The following is a 26,675-nucleotide window of genomic DNA, read 5'->3' as shown; positions in this document are numbered from 1 at the left end:
TATTTAGCTATTTATCTAAATGCATGTGTTTCTTCAGAGAAATTTAGTTCCCTGCTGCCCAAGCAAAATAGAAGCACTATGTATTATATTACATTATATCATAAACTTTGGTAACCAGTATCTCCCTTCAGGAAAAACCGCACATGTTGGCCTCCACCTTTAACAGGAACACATGGGTTCCAACTGGCTGCCATTAAGTTTCAGGTTTTAAAACCTGCAAACAAACATACGGTAGAAGTTAAATTATGCACTGCTGCTACATTTGCTATGTGTGCTGCAGGAGGATGGGCTGAAAACCATGTTAACGGTTCAACATTGAAACAAAAAATAAACAAATTAGAAACAAACAAAAGGAGGGCATCATTTAAGATCGAGTTTTCTATCTGCTGCATCTTATTTCTCCTTAACTACTTATCCACACTAAGAACATTGCAAGCGGCCAAGAATGTAGGTGAATCATATCAGTGAGATAAATTATGGGACACAAACCAACAGGAGCCTTTTCTTTATGTTTGGAGCAGTAAAGCTGCTGCGGGGTGAGGTGGGAGCAGGCAGCAAAGCGAGGCGGTGTGAAGGGAACTGGCCATTAACTTATCAATTCCAGGCCTTGGCTTTCTAATTGACAACCTCAGGGCTACTTTCATCACTTGTCGACTTCAAACCCACACTCAATTTTTCCTTTAGATAATGATGCAACTATAACATAACGGTGTTTCTGACATATTGCAGCATGTAGCAGTAGGAAGGTTTCCTCAGTAGCTTAGTTTAACAGGAAAGGGGGAAAAAAAACCCAACTCAACTGTTAAATGGTTTTCACATCTATCAACTTCTCAAAGAAATAGTCAGTAAGAAAACAGATTTTACACTTCCAGTATGCTGAAGTCGCTATTTGGTACTGAACCAACCCAAAGCACCATCAGTGCTTTAGTATTGCTATTGATTTAACAAAAAACAAGCAAATGATTGACGCAATAAGCCTGCAAAGCATGCATTCATACACAAAATCCAAATAAATGAACCCTCCAGAACTAGAAATGCACTTCATTTAAGTTCTCTAATTCGTAAAAACTACAAAAAAGAAAAAGTAATTAAAAATACATTGACAACATGACATCTAGAAATTATATGTCCTTGAAGCAACAGGAATGCTGCCACAGACATACCCCTACAGAGAGTTAAGAAGTCCCAGCTTCCATCCTCCCACAGAAACCTGAGTGGTTGCTGAAGGCAGCCAGACCATTTGCAAAGTGCAAGGTACTCGTGTGAGTATGTTTATCACATTTTGACCATAAAGAAAAAAAAAACCAAAAACTGTCAAGTAACAGCATGTCCACAGGCAAAAAGCACCTGGCTCTAACATAAACAGTCACATAACTGCCTTTTAATAGTGGATTTAAAGGTTTGAGTCCTGCAGTCCACTCTGCAAAGGCCCTGGAGTCATACTAAACTCAGCACAGCGTCTGGGGCCCTCAGCACGTCAATCGAGTCCACAAAAGCGGCGTCAGAAACTTGAATAATATCAATACACTTCTGAAGCACAGACATTTCTCTGGCTTCTATGTGATTGACATACAGAGGGACAACAGTTTGGATACCACACCATATAGCCAATTGCGGCTGAAATCGGTGTGCATAAAGACACAGGTATTGAACTAACACAGATTAACGAAGCAAAGATGCTGCAAGAAGACTTGGCACACAGTTGGCTCTTGTCTTCACTGGAATTTAGGCTCTGCTGTTGCAAATCGGCACCCAAGTAACTTCAGTCATGGCATGTTAAAGAGGCAATGACTTACGCTGGCTGGACTAGAAGAGATCAGGCCCTGCCATTTAAGTTTACAGATACGGATGCCTCATTTCCAGGTAGCAATGGCTGCATTTTGGTAACAAGCTTAAAAAGGATTGCTCCAACTCTCATTTGAGGAGTAGCGCTGAAGCACTCAAGGACAGCAGTACCTGTTTTAAGAATGAACACTGGACTCAACATTTCCTTGGGCTGCCACTCTAGTGCTTTTCAGGCTTTCTAGGTCCATAAAGCTGCAGCATATCATGAATTTAGCAGATTACATTGCTGGTTTAGAGCTGTAACAATCAGTTTTACAAAGACTGGGTATGCTTGCATATCACCCACTTTATTGAAGACCTCTCATCATTTCAAGTGTTGCACATGCTGCTACTCCTTCTCAAGCAATAAGAAAGCAAGAGCTCTCCCTACAAAATGCCTGGCCCACATAAAGGGCAAAGGTCACTGTTTGCAAAATATTATTAAAAAGTCAGGAGGAACTTATTTTATAGCCGAATTAGCAGCTCAGCAAAACAGTGGGCTATCGTAGGGAAGATAATAAGCCCAACAGCTGGGCACTACAACTGATCAGGTTTTTACTGGGATCATTGCCTGGGATGTTTTAGGGTTTTTTTAGACAAAAGAGACATCAACACAAGAAGTGTGAAACCCAGTTATTACATTAACTGCTAGAGGCAGGTGTTTTTTCATTTTCTTAAACCAAATCCCTACCACCTTTCCAATTTTGCCACTCCAAGGCTGCAACCAGCAGTACAAACCAGTTCCCTTTCAGGGTTTGGAGTGCGGGTTTTACAAGCCTGTTTTGCCTTCCTGCAGGCACTTTGAGCTTATAAATGGCACCTTTCAGTGTCCTGAATTATGAAGGGCAGCTAGTCCTGAATTCTCCTGTCGCTTAATGATCTCACATAAAATGAGGTCCACAAAACTTTTATTACCACTGCAGTTCGAATTTGCAGGTGAAGAACCACCAGGGAAAGGATGCGGACATCTTTTGCTCCCCTAATTTTCCAGGTGCAAGAAAGTTTCCCACTTGGACTTGAACAATTAGTTAACTCTCAAAGTGAAGCCTGATCTAAATAAAAAGACCGCAGTATGTTACTGCGATAAGCACTGGGAAAATCCAAGGGGAAACCACTTGAGAGCAACATACAATAGCATCAAATTTAGGTTGAAAAAAAACCCCTAGGTTAAAAACCTCTTATCTAAGCATTTTTTTATTGTCTTTTGGTTTCCACTTAATTTTATTCACTTGTCACCACTAAGTATATTTGACACTAAAGGATTATACACAATGTTTATTTAAACCATAAATTGGTTTCTCCCCTATTCTGGTAATAACCACCACTGATTGAAAACCATACTGTACAGCAATCCAAACAGAGATTCAAGATAAAGTATTTAAAAAAAAGAAAGGAATTTGTTTGTTACAAATTACTTCTGCATTTATATACAGTTTTAGTGATTCATGGCATGCCAAATACAGTGCTAATGAGCTTTGTGTTGTGTTTCTCATTTTTGTTTGAAATCTTTTCTTTCCCTGCTAAAAACAATTACTAGAGGCCATTCAAATGCCACTGCGTAAACCAGGAAACCTAGTAAAACTGTAGGTAAAATTGGCATTTTGTTTCAAGCGTGGCTCAGGAGTCCAATTCACTTGTTGGCAAGCTGCATATTTCAAATAGCACTCGCATCTCCTCCAAAGAGGAAGCTGGGTAAGACGGTTTCAAAACCCGACATTTACAACACTCATTAACGAAAAACAAAAATTAAAGAGTATAACCTCACTGTTTAATTCCCACCTTCCAAGAATGAAGCATCTTAGCCTTTCAGCTTTCTTCTTCACTTTCCAGTGAAAGGTAAATAAATCAGCAGAAATATAAGCCCTTCATTCTTAGTACCTCTTTAGAGGATACACATGCCCATAGGAGCTGAAAAACCTTCCTGGAGAGCATCATTAATCTTGCTCCTAGCAGCAAAGAATTTTTTAAAGCCTATGTATGACTGTCTAGTCACAGCCAAGCGAGTCTTGAATTTCTGTGATTTTAAGAAACAAACAAATAATCAGGGGCAATTATGCCCAATTATCTTTCATCATTTAGTTATGCAGATCATCGCCCACCTCAACTACTGACTAGATACCAGACATAGTCCTACAACAAAACTGGCCATCTAACAAACAATCACAGGATGGTTTGGATTGGAAGGGACCTTTAAAGATCATCTACTCCAAACCCCCTGCAAAAAGGAGGGACATTTTCAACTAGATCAACTAGATCACATGGTGATGGAAGTCCTGCCTTGACCCTGCTTTGTCCAGCCCCTCCAGCTCTGGGCCTAACAATACTTTCAGAAACCTACAAACAATTCAAACTGCCTGTGAACAGCTGCTGCCGGGCTGCAGCTACGCTGAAGCCCATTTGCACCACTGCAAGTCGAGTCACTATCAGTTCCTTGGACTTCAGTCTTCCAAGCAACATGTGTGTTACTCCAAAAGCTTTCAGATGACTTTTTAACTGAAAACATCCAGGATGTTGGGGATTTTAACAAATCATCATAGCTGATAAATCAGCAGCTGATAAAATTAGAGTTAATTAATGCTGCCAGGAAATAGAAATATATCTGCAATGAGCTAGACTTGTTATGCCCATACTCAGTATTTCCCCTCCTTTCTTTGAAGATCATTTCATCAACTTAAAAAAAAACAAACATAAAACCAACACAACTCCCCCACCTCACAGATTGAGCGAATGAAAGATATTCACACTAACTAACTAACCCCACTCTCCAGTTCTGCCCCCCCAGAATCCCACGGACAATATCAAGAGTGGGGAATCAAACCCCTTTATGACTGAGTCCACAGCAGATAAAGCAGCAATTGTGCTTATACAGTATTGGAAGTGTAGCTACAACATAGCGTGACAGCTTGTTAGTGTTGAAAATATATAAGCTCTTTGTAATTGTGCCTTTGGAATGCCATCTGTCTTGAATTAACATCCACCTGGGATCATGTTTCGATGACCAATATGGACAGATTACTGGAACTTTAAAACCTCGCTTTCTTTGTAATTGACATTTAAACTGTTTGAAGTTTCTCATTAAGTCCTTTTTTACAAATTAGGTGCAGATGTATAAAGCTAAATGTACAGTACTAAGGGAAATTAGGTCACCTGAAAGCTCAATCATAAAATGTATCAACTGTTTAAGTGCAATGAGTACATTAAAATTTAGAGATCAACTTTATGCCCCAAATTCTTCAAAGTTTCATCATTTCCCTTTCATCGCTGCAGAGTCCCTGATGCCAACCATTTTTAATTAAAATGGCAGAGAAGAAAGAGGGTTTGGCCACTCAGCCCGTGACAACTGGTCAATCTTGGCCCACAAAGGGCTGGAGAAGACAAGGCAGGCAGCCACAGTGATGCCCATTTACAGGGACAGGGAAATCCTCTTTACACCACTGATGCCCAGGAGATTTAAAAAGCACAGGGAGGCTTGAGAAGTAAACACAGCACCAATGAGAAAACAAGGGAAAAGTTATGAAGGGGACTTGTTGAACACCCAGGGGCTCAGTAACCACACGGCTGACCTCCAGATCCACTCATAGTCAAAGTTCTGCAGACCTGCTGTGCTCCACGGCCTCATGGGATGGGAGAGGGAAGCGTGAAAAGGGCAGCAGCTGGAGAAACACCTTCATGCACAGCCTGGCTGACAGAATAAGGGCAATCCAAGTATTTCCCCTTTCCAAATGAGGGGGCTCAGAGCTCAGGGAGGTGTGAGAAAGGGGTCCAGGAGAGACCACCACCAGGAGCCCACCTGATGTGCAGAAGACATGAAGACATACCACACTGGGGTTCATCAGCAGAAGTTCTACAAAGCTCTTAGCATCAAGGGGCTTTTACCTCTCAGAAAGGCTCTTAAGAGAAAAGACTTCAAGTACAGCAGCCTGTTCTCCCCAGGAGGCGTGAAAATCCCAGAGACCCCACTCACCCAACGTGTACGAGTAGCCAAGAAATACTGCACAAGCACTTGAAGTCTCAACGCTGGAAAGCAGAGCATCCCCAAAGAGAAGCAGCACCCTCCTTCCCCATGCAGGGCCACAGAGCAGGGGTAGCCTCGGGCCTCAAGAGAGCAGCATCCTGCAGCTGGTATCATTTAAACTCAGTGCTATCAAGGAGGTTTGGTGGAAGGTCCATGAAACTCCTTTCCCCCAGAGAAAGGTCTCCTGGGATAAGTCAGGACACCACCCACAGAAAATGCACAACCACAAATCCTTTAGACACCACAGCATGCTGGTTCTTGGTTAGATGCTAGGGGTGTACCCTGGCTCCCTGCTCATAAGCACAGAGGTGCAATGGAAGATAGTTCTCTGAAAAGCTGCTTAACAAGACAAATACACTGTCAACCACTTCTTTTTTCTGTGCTTAGACTACATTATCGCCTCTTAAGCAGACTCTCTTCAGTACTGCTACTTATTTTAATGATTTTAAAAAGCTTTTCTGCTCACATCCCCTCATAAACCTATTCCTGTGAGCTACTAGAACTCTTTTTGTGAAAGAAGTGTAAACTTTCAGCTGGATACATTTCTGCTGCTTCTGATAAACAGCCAAGTAACTTTGCTGTGAAAATGGCTGTGCATCTATTTGCAGGATGAACAGCAGGTCTCAGCTAGTGCCAGAACAGGATAGCAGGGGATTCTGGTTTCCTTATCCATGGGCGCTTCCTCCATGTTCATATACATCTTCAGTTCAAGGCAGAATTTGGAGAAAAATGATGGGCATTTTTAATAGAAAGAAAAATCAAACCAGCCATGTTATTAAACTGCAACACCTGGAAAAGAACAAAAACTGACCAATACAATACAGTGAGGTAACACTGAGGAGGACTGCCCAATTAAATTATAAAGGGGAATGAGAGAGAGGAGCAATTCAATAACCACATGTACTGAATAAGAAAGCCTTCTAAGGAAAGTGTATTTGCACCCAATTCCATTTTACTTACACATTTTTTGAATACTGGCTTTCATTTAGCTAACAGGTCTGCAAAGACAGGTACAGGACTGGGCAGGACTGTCCACAGAATGGTTTGGGTTAGAAGGGATCTCAAAGATCATCCAGTTCCAACCCCATGGGCAGGGACACCTTCCACTAGACCAGGTTGCCCAAAGCACCATCCAACCTGGCCTTGAACACGGCCAGGGATGGGGCAGCCACAACCTCCCTGGGCAACTTGTTCCAGTGTCTCATCACCCTCACAAGGAAGAATTTCTTCCTCATATCTAACCTAAATCTTCCCTCTTTAAGCTTAAAAGCCATTACTCCTTGTCCTGTTACTACTTGCTCTTCCAAAGAAGTCCCTCTCTAGATTTCTTGTAAGCCTCCTTTACGTACTGGAAGGCTGCTGCAAGGTTTCTCCTGAGCTTTCTTAGCTCTATGGTGAACAAGCCCAGCTTTCTCAAACCTGCCTTCATAGGAGAGGTGCTCTAGCCCTCAGAGAATCTTTGTGGCCCTCCTCTGTACTCAATCCAACAGGTCCACGTCGCTCTTGTGTTGGGGCCCCAGAGCTGAACGCAGCAGTGGAGGTGGGGTCTCACGAGAACGGGTGTAAAGGGGGAGAACGACCTCCCTCGACCTGCTGGTCACAGAACTGCATTAGCTTTAAGCAGACAAGTTAGGGTGCCAGTGCTGATTAGCTGGACACACTTAAGATTTGCACCCTGCTCCTCATTAGCATTAATTAGCCAGCTTCATACGTCTGCTGCCGCCAGGATCAGAACTGGCTCAGGCAGTAGTTTCACAGTGCTTAATGCCGAGTATGGAGCTGCCAGAGCGTGCAGCAGGGAGCTGATGTCAGGCCCCGCATCTTTCTGCCAAGGGCAGAGGAGAGCAGAGACCCAGTTCAGCAGAAAGCTGAAGCAGCGTGGACAGATAACATTTCCTTTGGCACAAAGCCTCCCAATGTAACTCCAACCTGCCAAAAATGCATGAGTGAACACCAGAGCTAAGGCCCAGCTTTGCAATGTGCTTCGCCTGACCCAATAGCGATGGCTGATGAAAGGCCCCATCCTGCACATTCCCTCACACGTGGCCTGGTGATGTGGTTACGAGGTAAACTGGGGCTCCACCAGGTCCACCCCCAGAGGAAGGACTGCAACACCAGTGACTGGAGCAGGGGTGTTCAAGATGTCACCTCACTCCCCGAAGTGAGCCTCTATCAGGTTCTCAGCTTTCCAGCAACACAACATTAATTTAGGTGAAACAAAGTGACCTTGTAGAAAAGCAGATTCTGCAGATATGGCTCAACAGTTCTGCCAGATAGAGTGTTTTTATCACTAGAAAGTCACACTTCCACCCCGAGGCCATAATCTCAAAAGACACACTTAAAAATGTGTAGAACATAGAATGAGTGATTTTTTTCGATAGAGGTTCAGGAAAGAAATCCCTCACAGACTTAACACTTTATTGATATTCTTGGTTACAGCTCCACACATGCCGAGCAGGATCAGCTGCTGGTAAAAGCCATGATTCATGTCCTTCCATTTAAACGCTGCAACAAAGAATAAAACTATTTCCCAACTAACAAAGGGGGAACCTTTAGTTCGCTAGAACAGTTTCAGCTCTCATTGCATTAGCACCCTCCAGTGTCCAATCCGTGAAAAACAACACTGTCACTAATTTGCCAAGTAGACACAGATTTGGGAGCGTGAAACACAAGAGAAGTGATGGATTCCTGGGAGGGAAGATGGCGACCGGAGAGGAGAGGAAAAACTCCCAATGCTAGAAATTTTAGGTGACATAGATGCAGTCCCTGAACAAGACCTGACACAGGGTCATTACTCTTCTCAGACTCCTTTTTTCCCAGCAGCTGTTCTGATGTCTGCATCTTTGGGCACACCGTCCTCCACATGCCCACATGGTGTACTCCATACTCAGCAGTGCTCCACCAAGATGTGAGCTTAATGGTGCAACTTCTGATTGACTTAGCATGGGTACGTAGGTACAGATCTGGCTGGAATATGCCATGCAAATAAATACACATAAAAACCCTCTCGTGCATGGGAGGCAGGGAGAGCCCAAAAGCTCTGGAACATCACAAATAAGCAAAACCAGTGCTGGGTGCAGTAGGTTTCACCTGCCTGCTAATGATGCAAATGCTCCATCCACATTCTCATGGCAGCACTGCCCAATGGCTTTGTGGGGGCAGCAAAATCCACACGAAGAGAGGGTGGGGGCAGCTGGGAAGGTGGCCACACTGCATCAGTGGTACCTGCTGTAATTCAGGTCCCAGCCCGGCAGCGTGTCAATGAACACTGTGGGACTCAGGCACTATGGTTCGGATCCAGTGGACTCCTGCTGAAGACCACGGAGCTGCTAATAAAATCCAACCGTGTGCATTGACTGTTGGCATTTGAAGTCATCCCTGTATTTTCTCTCTCCACGGCACACAGTTGCCCAGCTCAAAGGTGAGCAAGGGCTCCTCATGCCTCATCCCGCCCAGGTCTCTGACTGGTTAGATGCCCCAAATTCTCTGGTCTCCACCTGAGTGGTGGCTTCTCAGGCTCCACAGCAGCACTGAGGAGCAGGGGCAGGCAGTTCCCACTGCAGGGAGGCTGTCGCATCTCCTGGGAGTCATGTGAGAGGGCGCTGGTTCTTGGTACCTACATCCCATCCCATAGCAGCACCAGCCAAGGAAGTCCTTTCTGACCGCGGCTGGAGTAGAGCAGCCTCACCATGGGCATGTGGTCAGCCTCTTCTCCCAGCCCTGAAGGGTGCTATGCAGATACAACATGATCATCTGATTGCCCTCACACTGTGCAGGCTCCTCCCCACAGTATTAGTACTCAAAATTCCTCATGACCGGAAACAGCAAGGCACAGCATTGATGATTCTTCTGCAATAATGGGGCAGGAGAAGGAAAGAAAGAAAAAGGCTTGTACACACATGCATCTTCTCCAGAAACAGACTGTGAAAGCAAGCTGACAGGGGTGGGCTGGAAAAACAACCCTGGGTGCTACGCAGGACAGCGTTACTGTGGGCAAGAAAGGCTGACATGGATTTTATGGGCTGTTCACAGCGCCTCTAGCACAGGACAAAGCAGTCCAGCTGTCCCCAAGGCTCCCCAAGAACACCAGCATCAATATTGCATGTTCACAGTAACATCTATGTTACAGTTATTACAGACTGCTACTGTTTTATTACTCAACTATAAAATATTTATAGTATCATGGTCTCAGCAGAGACTACAAGAATTTAAAGCTTTAAAGATTAAACCAAAATAACACTTGGTTTCCTGCCTAACAGCAATATTAAAATATCTATTCTCCCTCTAGAACTGCTGTCGGAAACCTCCCTTAAATCAGCACAGACCCAACAATCAGTCCCTTGGGCAGAAGGCATCCTCTGCCTGCAGGTAATACGCAGGCACACACCTGCAAGCAGAAACCTGGACATTAAAACCACACAGATCTCCAGAAGAAAGGTGGGGTGGAGCTCTCATCTTTACACAGTCTATGTCACGTATGGCCTGATTCTGCAAACTGACCTGCATAGGGACCATGTATTTACAGTGGAGCTTTTCTGAGCACCCTGCCCGAAGTCCATGCCCTGACAGCTATCTGAGCAGCTGTGGGAAAGCACCTGGTGACCTTGGTCCCTTTACAAGTGCACATAAACCACCTGTAACCCTCCCTCGTCCAGCCACTGCTGTGGCAGAGAAAAAGGAACGTCACCCCCTGGACCAACAAGGCCACCCCCCCAAACCTGGGACGAAGGGTGCTGATGAGGCTGCCGACAACCCCACTCTGCTTAGATCACGACCTATGCTCAGCTCTATCAAGGATGATTTATCAATGAGGAAACAACACGGTGTTCCCTTGGAAGGAGGGAACCCAACGGTACCGATCCAGCCCGAGCTGCACCAAACCAGGCTCCCGAACCAGCCCAGTTTCGTGGTAACTGGAAGAAACTTAGTTCTGCTTTCACACTGCTTGTGCCCGAGGGACGTGCCTTACCGGCGCCCTCATGGGGGGGCACCGACCGGCGGCAGGCGACCTCCCGAGCCTGGGAAGCACAGGCTCGCCCGCCAGAGGCTCCCGGGCTGCCGCCGGCCACGCCAGCGGCAGAGCCAGGGTCCCGCGGCTCCTCCCGGCCCGGGCCGCGGCCGCAGCAGGTCAGTTCTGGCTGGGATGCACCAGCTCTGCATGTCTCAATGTGGGAATAACGGCAACAAGTGGAAATAGTTCATTCTTGCAGAGGATAAAGAGCCAAGACTAAAGGTAACATTTGCTCTCTACAACTACCTGAAAGGAGGTTGTAGTGATGCAGAGGTCGGTCTCTTCTCCCGAGTAACAAGTGATATGACAACAGGAAATGGCCTCAAGCTGCACCAGGGGAGGTTTAGATTGGATATTGGGAAAAATTTCTTCACAAGGAGCGTGCTCAGGCATTGGAACAGGCTGCCCAGGGCAGTGGTGGAATCACCGTCCCTGGAAGAGTTCAAAAACCGTGTAGATGAGGCCCTCAGTGACATGGTTTAGTGCTGGACTTGGCAGTGCTGAGGTAATGGTTGGACTTGATGACCTTAAATGTCTTTTTCAACCTGGTTGATTCTGTTATTCTATGAAGTATCAAGGGAGGGGGCAGGAAGAAAATGAAATTTAGAAGGAAAGGGACCTGAAAGTGTAGCAGAGATTCTGCTGATTTGCTTTTTCCCACCAGTACAAAGCTAGACTTGAGGATGTTTTGTTCTTGCCATGTTGCTTTGATGTGCTGGAGTGGGCACAAAGCATAATCCCAGCAAGCTCCTCCAGCAGTGGTGATATTTCACCCAGGTTTCCTAAGGGCAGGAGCTTGGATTGTGCCAGCTGTCTGTCCCGTCATCTTCCATCCCTTCCCTTCCACAGCTGCTGAACACATTGCCCATTTTGGACCAAGCTTGGCCATAGGCTGAGAAAGTTGGGGCTGTTCAGCCTGGAGAAGAGAAGGCTGCGTGGAGACCTCATAGCAGCCTTCCAGTATCTGAAGGGGGCCTATAGGGGTGCCAGGGAGGGACTCTTCATTAGGGACTGTAGTGACAGGACAAGGGGTAATGGGTTCAAACTTAAACAGGGGAAGTTTAGATTGGATATAAGGAGGAAATTCTTTACTGTAAGAAGGTGGTGAGGCACTGGAATGGGTTGCCCAGGGAAGTTGTGCATGCTCCATCCCTGGCGGTGTTCAAGGCCAGGTTGGACAGAGCCTCGGGTGACGTGGTTCAGTGTGAGGTGTCCCTGCCTACAGCAGGGGGTTGGAATTTGATGATCTTAAGGTCCTTTCCAACCCTAACTATTGTATGATTCTATGAGAGATCCCAAAGACACTTGTATTCAATGGGTTTTATAAAATCAGGAGAAGGATAATTAAACAACACCCCAAAACGGTGCTCCTGCTCCTTGAAAGGCCTGGGCTCATGTCAATGTAGGTCAAGCTCAAGTCCTCATGGAAGAGCTTTTTAATTTTCTAGTGTTGCTGAGTTTTGCTGTATAATTTTGTTCTTCCCCTGACACAAAATTTACTTTTCTTTCTCATAGGGCTGTGTAGGAATTTTCCAATCTGGCTTAGCATCACTTTACTGGGAAGCGGTGTCAGCAAGTGTGAGTTTCCCCTCCTAGCAAAATGAAATATGCTGTTTTGAAGAGCTGTGCTCAAGCATGAAAGTGACCTGCACTCAACTTCCCCACCTTAGTAATCTTGCTTGCTTAAATCTGACATGACTTGATAACAAAGAAACAATTCCTGGTATCACTAGCAGCACAGTAGGGTTAACCCTTTTCTGACTAGGTCCAGAGAACTGTGTGTGGAGAACTGGTGGTGGAGGAGTGTCTGGAACTTGTCTCCTGCCCCTCTCTTACCTCTGCAGGGACGGGGTATTTCTTTCCTGGACCTCTCTTGTCTTGTCCCTTTATGACTGCAAGACTCCCATGTGTACAAAATGTTCTCCTTCCCCACTTTGTTGGTGAGGCTGGCCAGCAGTGGGGAAAAAAAAAAAGGGAGATGCATGGGCCCTGGCAGACCCTCTTGGCTGTTATCTCTCTATGGTTCCACATGGCAGCCTGGAGAGGATGAAAGCAGTGGTACAGTCAGCTAGGAGCAACAATCCCTCCCCCTCCGCCCAAAATGTGGATCTTCTTTGCAGCAACAGCATTTAGTGCTGCAACATCAGATGGGGAGGCAGGACACCGTGGTGACAATGGATCAGCACTGAGCAGCTTTCAAGTTTTGTCAGACTTTCAAGTTTCGACTCGTCAAAAGTGCAGGCACCCTTTTCCAGCGCTGATAGCAGAGTATAGGTTGTGTCTGAATGTCAGAAAGCCTGAGGTAGCCTGTTCATTTCCAAATGACATATGCCTCTTTGACTCATAAATGATCATAGGAACACAGGGATCTCGAGTAAGTCTCATTACTGTCTTTTCCCTTCTGTATTCTGGGAAAAACACTGTTTGTCTGTCTTGCCCTTTTAAAATTGGAAGCCTTTTAAAGATGTTGTGTTTTCCATTAATTGGATTAGGCCAATGTAACATTTTCCAGGATGCACAGAAGGTATTTATGAGCTTAACTCCCACTGACAGTCAGGAGTTAGGCACCCAGGTGCTTCTGAGGATGCGAGTCTTGCAGCAGCAGGATCTTCAGGGCTAAGACACTTGGAGGTGCATGTACATGAAGAGTATGTGGAGAAAAATGTCTCTGAGCTCAGCTGGGGCTGGTGTTCAGTGTTGATTTTGTTGGTGTTTTTGGTGTTTGTGTCTTCTTGCAACACCTCAGGGGCACAAATGTTCCAGCTGCACATATGACACCTACACACAGAAACAGATCAGAGAGAGGGATCCTGCAACTTCTCAGACAGAAATCAAATTATGAAGATTAAATGACTCATCAACTGTGCTGTTGAAAATCATTTAGCAATTGTAACAGGCTGGGCAAAATAGCCTAAAAAAAAGGTAACTGCCTACCCGTGTTCCTCCGGTTATATCAACAAAGCACCAGAGCCAGCCCGGTGCTACAATGTACATTTAAAGTACACTATTTTTTATAACTGTTGCATTTCAAACACTTTTTTTTTTTTTTTTTTTTTGTAACGGTGGTGTAGTATCTGCTGGGATGTTGAAAGCATAAGGTTGCTATGAAAAAGCAAACCAAATATTCTGGAAGATAATATGGTTGTCATTGTTCTACACTCATTTTCTAACTCTTTAATGATCTCTTAATGGTATGACTAATGACTAACAGGTATTTTTGCACAAGAAAGGGAAAAAGAAGCAGTGTAGAACAGAAATATTGTGGAACCACTAATAAGCCATACTGATAAAAATAAATAATCTTTTATTGGATCTGAGTAGAAAAAAGACCTTTGGTGCTGCCTGAAGCTATTTCATATCAGCATCCTCTTGACACTCGTTTGCTTTGATTTTTAACAAGGGGAGTGAACATTGAAACAGCCAAGGTATGACGTGCCTTCCTTTTGATACTGTGAACACAAATGCATGTCCTTGTTAGGTGAAAATGGGAAATAAGTAACTATTGGCACCAATCTTGCTGATACTTCTGCGCCTCTTTCTGACACCTATTTTTGCTGGCCAGCAGTGTTATATAGTGCCTCTGTGGTGAACATACTACTTCGGGCCTGGTCTCCTACCTGGCTAAGTGCTTGCGGGAGTAGCCGTGTACCTCGAATGCCTCCTAGCTTCCAGAGCACTCATCACCTGGTGGGAGTCTTCTCCTGCAGTGCTCCTGTGCCACACAGAGCCAACATCATGCCCATGGGTAAGGAACATAGCCGTGCCCAGGGAGCTGCTGAGGCTGTTTGGCTCCTCCTATAGGAGGCGGAGAGCCCCGAGAAGAGCCTGCTTTTCAGCAACAAGAAAATCTCAGGGAATCTCCCTCAAAACTATTGATGTAAAACTGGAAAAAAATCAGGAAACACTGAATAGCTTTCATGGGTGAAAAATGAATTTTCCAATGTCTATTCATTATGTTTAACAGAATCACAGTTATGGGGTGCATGTTTAATCCACCATAAATCCAATCATCTGGAGCCTCTCCATTTAGCATGATGGAAAGTGGATTGAATAGTCCTGGTACATAAAGACGGGGTCATTTTGTCAAGAAAAGCTCTCTCTGCAGTCTTGAAGGGCTTGAAGGACCCCACCTTCCCTTTTTCAACCATCTCAAAAGCACTGCTCAGTCACCTGCTTCCTCCTCCTGTGGAGGGCAGAGTGCCTGTTACCAATGTCCTACTGAACTAGGGGAAATCTACAGCCTTACCCATGTATATCCTCCACAGATCACAGAAAGCTCCTTAGGAAAGGCAAATACCCTTTGTCTATCTCAAGCTCCTCACCAGTGATGCTCTATAAGGGTTGCTTTTCCAAGTCTGGTTCTCCACATTTGAAATCAAACCCTTCCCTTCCCCAGGTAAACTGTTAGCAAGCAACATCAACAGATGGAACAAGAAAGTCAAAAAAGTGAGACACATCTGGAAAAACTGCAGGGCCAGTAGCTGAGGTGAAGCTGCAGGGAGCAGAAAATACGAGAACAGGTTCATCCAGAAATCAAAGAGAAGTGCTCAATAAGTGATATCAAGAATAGGAGGCCTGTTTTCAGGCATCAGGAGGAAATAACAGTGAATTTGTTGCCATCCAATTCAGATGCTATTAAGTACTGTGCAACTTTGGGAGAGGATTACTGAAAAGTGGCTGCATGAAATCACTGGAATTCAGAAAAGTCAAAATATTTTCAGGCTGGCAAGCCGCACGCACCCCATGTGCTCTATATGCTGTCTGAGAGAAATTAGAGGAAAAAAAGGGGAGGCAACTGTAAAACAGAGTTTGTAAGAGGGTTTGCATCAGAGGGATGTGCTTGCCAGTCCTCCAGGTGGGAGCAATTGATCTATTAGAACGTGATGTGGTTTCAGTACTGGTTTTCTTCTTGATTCCTTACAAATCACCACATTTCATTTGGTTCTGTAAATTGTGCAGATCATAGAATCATAGCATCATGGAATACCAGGTTGGAAGGGACCTCAAGGATCATCTGGTCCAACCTTTCTTGGCAAAGCGTGACCTAGACAAGATGGCCCACCACCCTGTCCATCTGAAACTTGAAAGTGTCCAGTGGTGGGAGATCCACCACTTCCCTGGGGAGATTGTTGTCACTGTGAAAGACTGTCCTCTTGTGTCCAGTCAGAATCTCCCCCAGAATAACTTGCATCCATTACTCCATGTCTTTTCCATGTGACTCCTTGTAAAAAGGGAGTCTACATTGTGTTCACCCTTTAAATACTGGAACATGGTGATAAGGTCTCCCCTGAAATGTTTTCACTGGACTGGAGTGGGGCTGTTCCCTGAGCATTAGACAGCAATTTAGCGATGAACAACACATGAGATGGTTCAAGATGTTCTTCCCTACATGTGTTACCTTGGGCTTGCTTCCTGCTCTGCTGCTGAGGAGAGGGAGTCTCGGTGCTCTGTCCCAGAGCAGAGCCTGTGAGCAGGGCCAATGCTGCTCCTGGGGGATGCGGTGCTGTGTATGGGCACTGACTCCAGCCGGGGCTCATCCTGCTCGACACCTTCCATGTTCAAAGAGAAAGGGCACTTCAGAGAGACAACAACTCGTACCTGAACTGCCATCTACAGGACCACGTCCTTTCCTACAGGCAGAGGTCAGGAAAATTAACCTTAAACATTTAGCATGAGTGCCAGATGAAGGTGGGTGGTGGGTACATTTCCCTACCTCACATGGTGCTGGAGAGCCTCTGCTACCAGTGCACCTGCGATTTTACTTAGTGAGAGGGAGGTGATTACAGTTCAGAAGCAGGAATGTAACAGACATGGAGCTATTTGGAGTATATTTCTTTTAAAAGAAGTAAATCCATCATGACGGGTTTCCTACATGAAATACTGTCAAGCTGGGAGAGGGAAATGAGGATGCTAGGAGAAAAGTGTGATGCACATGTAGATGAGAAGGAGGCCAAGAAAGCAGACTGTCCTTCTTAAGGTTGTTATTTTGACAGATTTCAAAACCTGAAACAGTCTGTGTATCTTACAGCTGATTATCTATAAATGCTTTTTGGTATTTATATACCCTGCTCGTTTATGTTGAAGTCCTCTCCCCGTACATATGATAGTGTTTACACCTTTGTGGAGGTTCATTAAACTCACTTTGCTGCAGAATGCTTTGAAAGCCGGTACATAATCTGCAGGCTGTTGACACCATAATACTATGATGGCTTGTATGCCATTAAAATGGATCACAGCAATGTTCATCTATAGAACCCGAACTCAGTACATTGTGTCAGTATACTGTATAGATCCCTTAATCCATAGACTATTATTAAAATAGTGGATTAAGGCATTGTTTGGGATCAGAGCATGCTGTATATGTAACAAAACAGTTTAGCTGAGATTAGTATTACTCAAGTCAATGCACAGTTGATTGAAGGATTCATAGATGTATCTAATATCACTCTTATTTGATCACTGAATTACCGCCTTTTTGCCATATGAGTTCTTGTGAAGACCTGCAAATAAATTATCACTGTGTATGAAAAGATTGAATAACTGACATAAACCTGTTATTAATTTAAATATTTTCATTTGGTACTAATATAAAATACGGTATTTAGCTGGTACAAATGCATTGTATGAGAATGCGCATGGAAAGCACATTCAGACTTCTGAAATAATAACTTGTCAAATATTAGTTTTTAAAAGAGCTCACAAACTGCTATGCAGATCAGGGTCAATTTAGCCCAGAGCAAACTGGAAACTAGAAGTCTTCTTTTCATACAGTTTTCTTCTGCCAACAGATTTGTCAGAAGGGGAAGTTTTATTCAGCCGTGTGGTAAAGTTGAAGCGAGTAAGACAGTGGCAGTTTTGCAGACTCTAATGCAACAGAAGGTTGTCAACAAGCCTTTTTGGTGACATCTCTCTGTGAGCACAGCGAACAGATGATTTGAGGATTACCAGGCTGCTTGCTGGACAGGTCAGCTGGCATCTTAAAAATCTCTTCTATAAAGGACCAAATCTGCAGCCAGAAGCTGTTTACTGGCTGGAAGGGGGAGGGAAATGGGTTTGTTTAAGAGGCAGAGACCCTTGGGTTTGTTTGCGTGCCTGCCGCAGATCCCTGTCTCTAAAGCTGGCTCTGTATAAGAGGGAACTGAACTCTGGTTGATGCTTGTTTTCAAGCAAACTAGTAAGCAAAGTAAAATTTCAGTAGCAAAGTACCAACGTGAAAAGAGAAAAACTGTATAAAAATTAGTATTTACTAAAAGGCAAGTAGAACAGAGCCATTTTTTTCCCAAGGTGGAACATGTTTGTGCCAAATTTCAGTTATACTGCAAATTATATTTAAAAAATTGTTTCTAATCCCTATTTTAGTGTTTTGTTGGGATTTTCTTTTTGCTTTTTTTATTTGTTTATTTGTTTGCTTTTAAATCCTGTCATTGCTAGTCCAGGTCCCTGAAGAATCTGGTATTTCTGAATGGAGGTTCAGATGCTTCCATATGAAGCAAACTAAACTATCTGCAAGCATGTCTGTGCTGGCTATTTGTCTTCCACAGACTATCCATCAGCTGATCATGTGTGTGTTTTCAGGTCCACTTCCTACATCTGTACAGCCCCTGGACATAAGATGCTGTGGTTTGCAAGAAGCTTATGAAACCCCATGCAGAAGGGCATAGCAAATGGAGGTGGCACAAGGCATCCACAGAGTCATCGCTTTTAAGAGCAAGCTTGAGTTGCATGTAGGGAAGACTACAGTACTTGATGATGCTCGTGTCCAGAGTAGTGCAGTGGGGACTAGAAAACCTCCATATTCTAGTGTCATCTGAATCTCATTGCCATGTGCCACAGCAAAATCAAGTAGATCTTGACTGTGTCTGAAATTAAATGAGTTTGGAGCGGCCTGGTGAACATTTCAGCCTGCAGATCTAACAGGAATATTGTCTCTGATGCATCACCTTTTGTACACCTGATACACTCTGATGTACCACCTTGTACACCTGGGAGTGAAGCTCCCAGCCTGGCCTCACAGAACATGGCCACAACCGAAGAGGACACAGATTTCAGACTCCAGGTAAAGCAACACAGGTTTTAGCAATTTAACAAGTGATTGAATATTCCTAAAGGGAGAATATTTACCAACATACCTACGGGACTAAAAATCTGCATTGTCAGACCTGTATTTCTCCCTGTGCTAATAATCCAACTGCCTATAAAGGAAACTCAGCTAACAAAGTACATCACACTCGCAGAATAACCCTACAGGCCAGTTACACTTGACAAAACTACTTTTGACAAGGAGGTGTAATTCATTGTTTAGAATCACTGAAATGTGTTTTATAACTGTTATTCCCTGGCATTCACCCCAGAGGAGTAGCTGTGTTGCTTCCCCAGCTGCTGCTGAAGGCGTAGCAAATCCTGTACAGAGAAGGGCTGAACATAAGAAGTGAGAAATTTTGTCAAATTTTGGAAGATGTTTATATCACACAGGAATTCCTTACATATATATCCCATTAGCCTGCTATTTCCTATTTATAAGTTTCAATCCATTCAAATAACTTCATCTCATACCTTGTTTTTTCCTTTGAAAACCCACTGCCATATGGAGGAAACATTAAAATTATTGGATCCAAAGTAAAAACAAAAGCAGCTTAGTGTTAGTGCAAGAGGCTTAAATCAAGACAAACTGAAGTTAAACTGAAAGTAAAAATGGCAAATAATTTTGGCCATAATGTATACCATATACCACACAGAAAGCCACTGTCATCCATGGTGGAAGCACAGAGTTCAGAAAAAGATCATCATCTGCAGGAATACCAAAATAAACTTCCAAAAGAAATCTGTGCACTAAAGTGCAAGAACAACCCCTAGCAGGAACGATTCTGGGACAACGGTGCCTTCCAGAGTTTCACCAGGGCAACGTGCACTGCTACACAACCAAGTGATCTTCTTTGACTAGCATTTTGTGAAGAAGGTCATGTGGTGCTTTCAGTATGGATGGGACAGGATAATCCTTCCACAGCCTGGCTTTCCTCTTCTGTTTGTTACTTTAATGCTTTAGTAATTTATACTTAGTGCTGCTGTGAGTGACAGCTACTGTGGCAGACACCCATGTACCTCCCAGACAACAATGCGTGGCCTGATTTAACCATCGTGGCATTAGGATATTTAGGAGTAGCCTTCAGTTGCTCAGTCTTTAACAGAATAGTTGGAAATGAGACTGCTATACTTAGTGGCCATAGTAAGAATTCAATCTCTTCCACATGTAGAAATCTTGTCAATGATCATCTACAGGAATAAGCCTGGCCTCTCAAAAATGCCACGTTTTTGAAACCTATTTGGTAATGTTACCAACTGGAAGACACCAATCCATGGTCCTCTACCAAAAACTTCACACTGCTTCCCCAGTACCACTAGGTCACCAACCTGCAGATTTTAACCAGAATTTTGGCAGGCAGCTCTGGGAGTTTCTGTGACAATGAGCGACAGCTAAAAGGGGGAGGGGGGAACAAAACAACCCCCAGAGTGCTCTCAGGGCAGGTAGTGAGATGATGGAACATCATGCTATCAAATTTTGGAATGATGCCCAAAGTTATAATGGAAGGGATAGTCTCCAGCTGTGTTGGGCTGCATCAAAAGAAGCATGATCAGCAGGTCAAATGGGGTGATTTTCTCCCTCTGTCCCATTCTCACGAGACCCCACCTGCAGTGCTGTGTTCAGCTCTTGGGTCCCCAACACAAGAGGGACATGGACCTGCTCAATCTGATCCAATGATCAGAAGGCTGGAGCACTTCTATGGAGACAGACTGAGGGAGTTGGGCTTGTTCAGCCTGGAGAAAAGAAGGCTCTTGGGAGACCTTACAGCAGCCTTCCTGTACCTAATGGGGGCCTACAAGAAATCTGGAGAAGGGCTTTTTACAAGGGCAAGTAGTGACAGAACAAGGAGTAGTGGCTTTAAGGTAAGAGATGGTAGGTTCAGACTAGCTATTAGGAAGAAATTCTTCACTGTGAGGGTGGTGAGGCACTGGCACAGGTTGCCCAGAGAAGCTGTGGCTGCCCCAACCCCAGCAGTTTTCAAGGCCAGGTTGAAGCAAGCTGCTCTAGTGGAAGGTGTCCCTGCCCATGTGTAGCAGGGTCGGAACCAGATGATCTTTAAGGTCCCTTCCAACCCAAACCATTCTATGACTGTGATAATTATTACTCTCTAATTTGTTAGCCTATCTGATCTCTTTTTACCCTCCTGTGAACGTTGCCACTGCTGGCAAGATGTGGCAGCAGACATCTGCTTCTTCCTGTGCCTCCACCCAGCAATACACAGTGACTGCCTTGAAGCTGTGTTAGAAAAACAAAGAGAAGAAATACGTGTTTGCACCCCCACAGATCAATGTGAAGGGCTAGAAAATTTCTATACCACACCCTCCAGCTTGTGCTACATCTGGGAAGCCTGGCCTCTCCTAAGACAGGCTGAGCTGCTGTGCTCACGCCAGCCCTTGTTACCTAAGAGCTATAGCCAGCACCTGCCTGCCACAGGACTAGTTTGGGATCTGCTGGCCCTGGCTGCTTTGCAAAGTATTAGTTCAGCTCCTGAATTGAAAAGGATGTTTTGAGACATAACACACAGTAGGAGCATCAAGCCTGGAGTGGCAAAGTTTGTGAGCTTTAGGGCGCCACAAAGTACAGGAGGCCTTCTCTGCGCTGGTGGGGATGTTGGGACTGGGAAGTGCTGCCACTGTACCCAGGGGGAGACTTGACAGAGAGAGAAGGGTCCCAAAACTGTGAAACCTTACCAGATCACAGCCTCACAGAAGAGCAGAGCTTGGATGGGCTGAGAGGATGCTCTCTGGGTTTTTACTGTCGTCAGGGATCTGTAACACAAGGAAGTAAGAGCTGTGTGAGAGCATGTCTGAGACCAAACAGTGGTCTTGCTCGAGCTGGGTATGACAGCACCTTTCTTCAAATACCCTGTCCTATTTGCAAGAACAAAATTCTTCAACACCAACTTCTGCATCATGACTTTCTGAAACTGCCCAATTTCTTGATATGCACAATAAATTTATCAAAATGCAACAACAACAAAGTCAGTAAATTCTATGCACCAACAATTATCTTAATACAATTTATATTAAATTCTGAGATTATCCCAGTTCCTTTTCCCTTTTGCTCCTGTCAACTGAGATTTCTCTTTGGAGCTTAACTGTGGTAAGCAGAGCCTTTTCATTGACTCCTGTAAACTTTTAAAGAGCACATTTACTTGTTCTTCTGTGAACTTCTTTTGGTGTGACTAGCCCTGACTTACTTGGATTTCTACTTTATACTGTATATGAACAAGTAGTGTTGCAGCTTTCTCTGTATTTGCTTAGGCTGTGAGATTCAAAGTTGATTCAAAGAGGGGGCATTCGTCTTTGTTGTAATCTACATGCAGCCCTAGAACTTTTACATTTTTCATGCAAGTTCTATTTCCTGTTTATCCCCCTTTTCTTTGGCAGCGCTTTCATTGCAGACGCCAAGGCTACAATTTTCCCTTCCCAATCCAGACTGTCTCTCTGTAGGGGCTGCTGCTGGGAACTTGTTTGGACACTGCACTGGGACTCCTCTTAACAGCACACAGAATTCCATTTCTGCATCAAGTTGCACAGCATATGGCTTGCTCAGATTACTTTACCTGCAGTACTCTGAAGCGTCAGCAGAGTGCGACAGGAGAGAGTGTCCTGTCCAACAGAACATCAAGACTGCAAGAAGTTCTGCCCATTTTGTGCAGCAAGAATCGTCACAAACCTGTCGGCAAAGCTGCTTCTAAAGTCAAAGATAGACATTTTAACACTAAATAATCCATGGGTCAGGAAAATCTTTGGGGATTTAGAGTCACAATCCTAAACTGTCTGAATTTGTCTGCTTGTCTTGCTGTCTTCAGAAATTCTCTTCTGGATCCAAGATGTCTCTTCCAACAAAACCAGCTTCAAACTGGGTTTAATAAACCAGCATTTTCATGGTACATTAATCAGTTCTTTGTTTGGGCTGTCCCCCCCCTGGGTCTGGATGCTGTCCTTGTGTGAAGGGAAAGAAGCCTCTTTCCCTTCTGCAATTTTTGTCCAGTTACTGCAGAGAACACGCATGGCTGTGTGATTTGGCTCTATTGCTGTCACTATGGCCTGTAAACAGCAAGAAAAGGGTGACAGAACAAAACACCCACTTCTTCTCAGCTCTCTCACTAGCCTTGCTACAGCAGGCAGAGACAAGAAGTTTCCAGAAACATCTTGTGGGAACCTGCAGAAAACAGTAGGAAGCAGACCTCACCTTCCAACTGCTCCATTTTGTACTCTTAAGGTGGAAGAAGAAATCTCACAATCCTACAGCTTTTTGGGCCACTAAAGGAGAGAACAGGTCTCCCTGCCAGCCTGGCGACTTCCTTGGTGGTATCCCAGATCAGCTCATTCCTCGTGCATGCCACAGGCAGCAGAACACGATCCACCTGCCTTTACTTACCTCCAGCAACGGAGAAGCTCATCCATCTCCAGCAATGCTGAGGGGAAGCAGAGGCCGGAGTGTGTACATGCAGGTGCCTGCCCTGATGGGAGGTCACCACACACATAGTCGTAGCTAAGTCAGTTTATTCTATGATTTTCCATACCTCAACTGAATAGGTAACTGTGAACAACTCAAAAGATAGTTATGGGAAGCTGGGAAAAACAACAGAAAGAATGTTTCCCCTACCTTAACAATTTCCCTGAAATAGAGAAGAAAATCAAGGCTACTGCATTCTTGATATAATGAAAAAATCCAACAAAACCAACAACCAATCAAAAAAATCCCCAAAGTGCCCCCAGACGATTTGTATAATTACTGTTGTTGTTCTTTGCCTTGGCTTTTGGCTGCCAACCTCCAGGGACTTTAAAATGAGCATATATATTTAAAGATGCAGCGTCAAGGATTAACCCCTCCAGTAGACTACTTGGGTAAAACTGTCCTATCATCCCCTTAACTGTTCCAGCACTTTACAGTTCATACGTGCTGTGGCCAGCAGGTGCTGCTAAAATACCTCTGAGGGAAGGAAGAACTTAAACTGCATTTCCATTGAAACTGCTGGAATCCTGTGACTGGAGAGGAATGTGCCATCGCCCAAATGTGACAGGTTTCATTTGTAATCTTGGGGCATATCTGGTTTACAAGCAGTTAATTACTCTCATCAGCAGCGAGATCCAGATGTTTCAAGTAAGAAAGTGCGTGATGGTAGCTATATAATAATCAACTGATAAATTAAGTCTCTCAGTAGTCCCTGAAGATTTGTGCTTTAGCCTGAAGCATCATGCACTTGTATATGCACATCTACCCAAAGTCAATATAGGAGGCAATAGGAGAGTCAGATTTATGGAGATGCATAAATAAGTAGATTGCTATTAACTGTCTGACATAAGGAGAAACAGCAGGATACTGAGAAAGAAATGAAATTAGAGCTGAATTGTAGGCAACAGTCTGGGAGAAGACACAAGTAATCTTCTTTCCTTTCAGGAAATACTTTGTTGTGATGTGCTCTTGAAGTGGAGATACAGCTGCCCCAGAAATGACTGGTGTTGTCAAAGACTGGTGAAGCACGGAAAGAGGATGGCATGTAACTTCATAGCATAAAGTTGTGGTCACATGTACCCTACACCAGCTAAGCTTATCAAAGTTCTAGCTCATACATTCCTGGAGCAGCAAAATGAAACCCAACATTGCAGTAATGTTCAATTTAAAAAAAAAAAAAAAAAAAATGTTGGGACTGTTCTACAATTCTGTGATTCTGCCACAGTCACAGAATACCAGGCTGGAAGGGACCTCAAGGATCATCTGGTCCAACCTTTATAGGCAAAAGCATGACCTAGGCAAGATGTCCTGGCACCCAGTTCAGCCAAATCTTACAAGTGTCCAGCACCAGGGAGTCCACCACTCCCCTGGGGAGATTATTCCAATTGCTGATTGTTCTCATTGTGAAAACTTGTCCTCCTCTGTGCAGCTGGACTCTCTCCAGGAGTAACTTGGACCCATCACCCCATGTCTTTTCCATGTGATGCCTTGTAAAAAGGGAGTCTCTGTCTTCTTTGTAGCCACCCTTTAAATACTGTTGGTATTTAAAAACATGGTGATGATATGTCTACTTATTTATATGTCTATTTATAATTTTACATACATATGTAATTAAAGATAATATGTCTACTTATGTATCTCCATAGAGATCAGGTAGAAGGATTTTGGAAGAGGCCTGTGTTTCCAAGTTTAGAAAAAAACCCCAGGCCTCCAAAGGAGATCTGAAGAACAATATAGTACACAGCAGCACATTTGGACACTGTAACACACACACCAGAAGCCTCAATGCTAGAAAAATTGTAAAATTATCTGAGACAGCAATGGGTTCCAAGGGAGGGGACAACTCTGGAACAGCTCTGTGATGTATGAAATTTCCTGTATTGTCTCAAGTACTGTGCACTGCAACCTAACCATCTCTATTCCAAAACAGCTGCAATTGTTACAAAGCTATCTGAAGAATTGTGTATGCAGGACGTTTAGATTCCAGAAGATAACAATACACTTCACAAACTCCCTTTAAAGGTGAAAATAAGGCTCTTGAGAAGCTGCCATGACTTGTTAAATAGCCTGTAGGAAAAAAGAGTTTCAAACCCATACACATAACCACAGCGGCTACATATCTCTTCTTTTAATCCAACTTCTAAACACCAGTTGTAAATACATCACAAAAATCCATTTTCATATCACTACACTGAAATTCTTGAGCACCTATTATATTCGTATTTCAGTAACAGACAACTGGTGCATGTCTCTCAAAGTAAGCATTCCCATTTGTGTAATAGCAACTGATGATTTTGAGCAGCAACTATACATACAGTAGGTGATCACAAACCCAGGGTTATTAAGAATATTCAATTTCATACTTCAGAAAACTTAAACCAAGAGTCAACACTTCAGCTCACTGCATTAGTGAGCAAACAAACAACAAAGAAGAAACACCACACTCACCCTTTTCCTGTTTTGAACCTAAACCATGGAAGATTTATCTGAAATCAGCATTTCCTAGTGACTGCACACAGGGAGGGGCACCTGCACCAACCTGTCCACAACATCTGAACACAGCTGTGGCTGGGGACAGGCAGAGCACAAGAGCAGTGTGGTTCACCTGGGAAGGGTTGTGGAGCACAGCAATTCAGGAAGTGTCACCTGAAGCCTTTTTTACATGCCAGCTTTTAGCAGGTTAATAATGACAAGTTACCTTAACCAAAGATATTTTTATTGGGTTCCGTATTCAAGCATCGTTAGGTTAAAGTCTTTTCTAAACGTAAACCTTGCAACGTTATGAATGGCAATTGGTACATGAAGTTTAATTGAAGCAAAGTTGTATCAGGCTTGTGAAAACATGCCAAAAGCCAAATTGTGTCACAAGTCTAAAATTACCAAACAAGGTATGAACAGAATACTCCATCTTCAGAAAAAGCAAATATAGGTTTAACGCTAGTCATCCAAAATTGACTTTAGTCTCTTAGTATAAGGCAAAAATAGTCATCTTCTTTTATTTTTTTAACCTACATTAAGTACAATCAGCAATAGTTGCCATGTAGAATATGCATCATCGAGATCTGAAAGCAGGATCAGCAGAGAATGCTGACTCATGCACTGTAAGACCTTCTCAACATACTGACAGCTCCACAGCAATCTCTGAAAAAGTACCTGTGCGAAGGACTGTGTTAGCGCTGCGGAGTGGCTCTGTTACACGTGGGTATAGTGCCACTCATGCGCCACAATCACATTGCTGTGTCAGAGCCATGTAGCACAAATAACATTTCTGGCACATCTAA

The 26,675-nt window shown here is 44.0% G+C and overlaps 1 long non-coding RNA gene across 1 annotated transcript; it reads left to right on the top strand.

Moving 5' to 3' along the window:
* The first annotated feature begins 10,970 nt into the window (after window positions 1-10,970).
* Window positions 10,971-15,723, top strand: LOC130595400 (uncharacterized). Its single transcript, XR_008971311.1, has 3 exons — window positions 10,971-11,072; window positions 12,366-12,428; window positions 15,247-15,723. It is a non-coding gene; the product is annotated as an uncharacterized LOC130595400 (long non-coding RNA).
* The last annotated feature ends 10,952 nt before the right edge of the window (window positions 15,724-26,675 follow it).

Source organism: Pezoporus wallicus, unplaced genomic scaffold (genome assembly GCF_028554395.1).
Source record: "Pezoporus wallicus isolate ANWC-B61680 ecotype Strahan unplaced genomic scaffold, APGP_CSIRO_Pwel_v1 contig_6520, whole genome shotgun sequence".
Lineage (NCBI taxonomy): Eukaryota > Metazoa > Chordata > Aves > Psittaciformes > Psittacidae > Pezoporus > Pezoporus wallicus.
The sequence above is the reverse complement of the archived record's forward strand: the minus strand, read 5'-3'. Positions and strand labels throughout refer to the sequence as shown.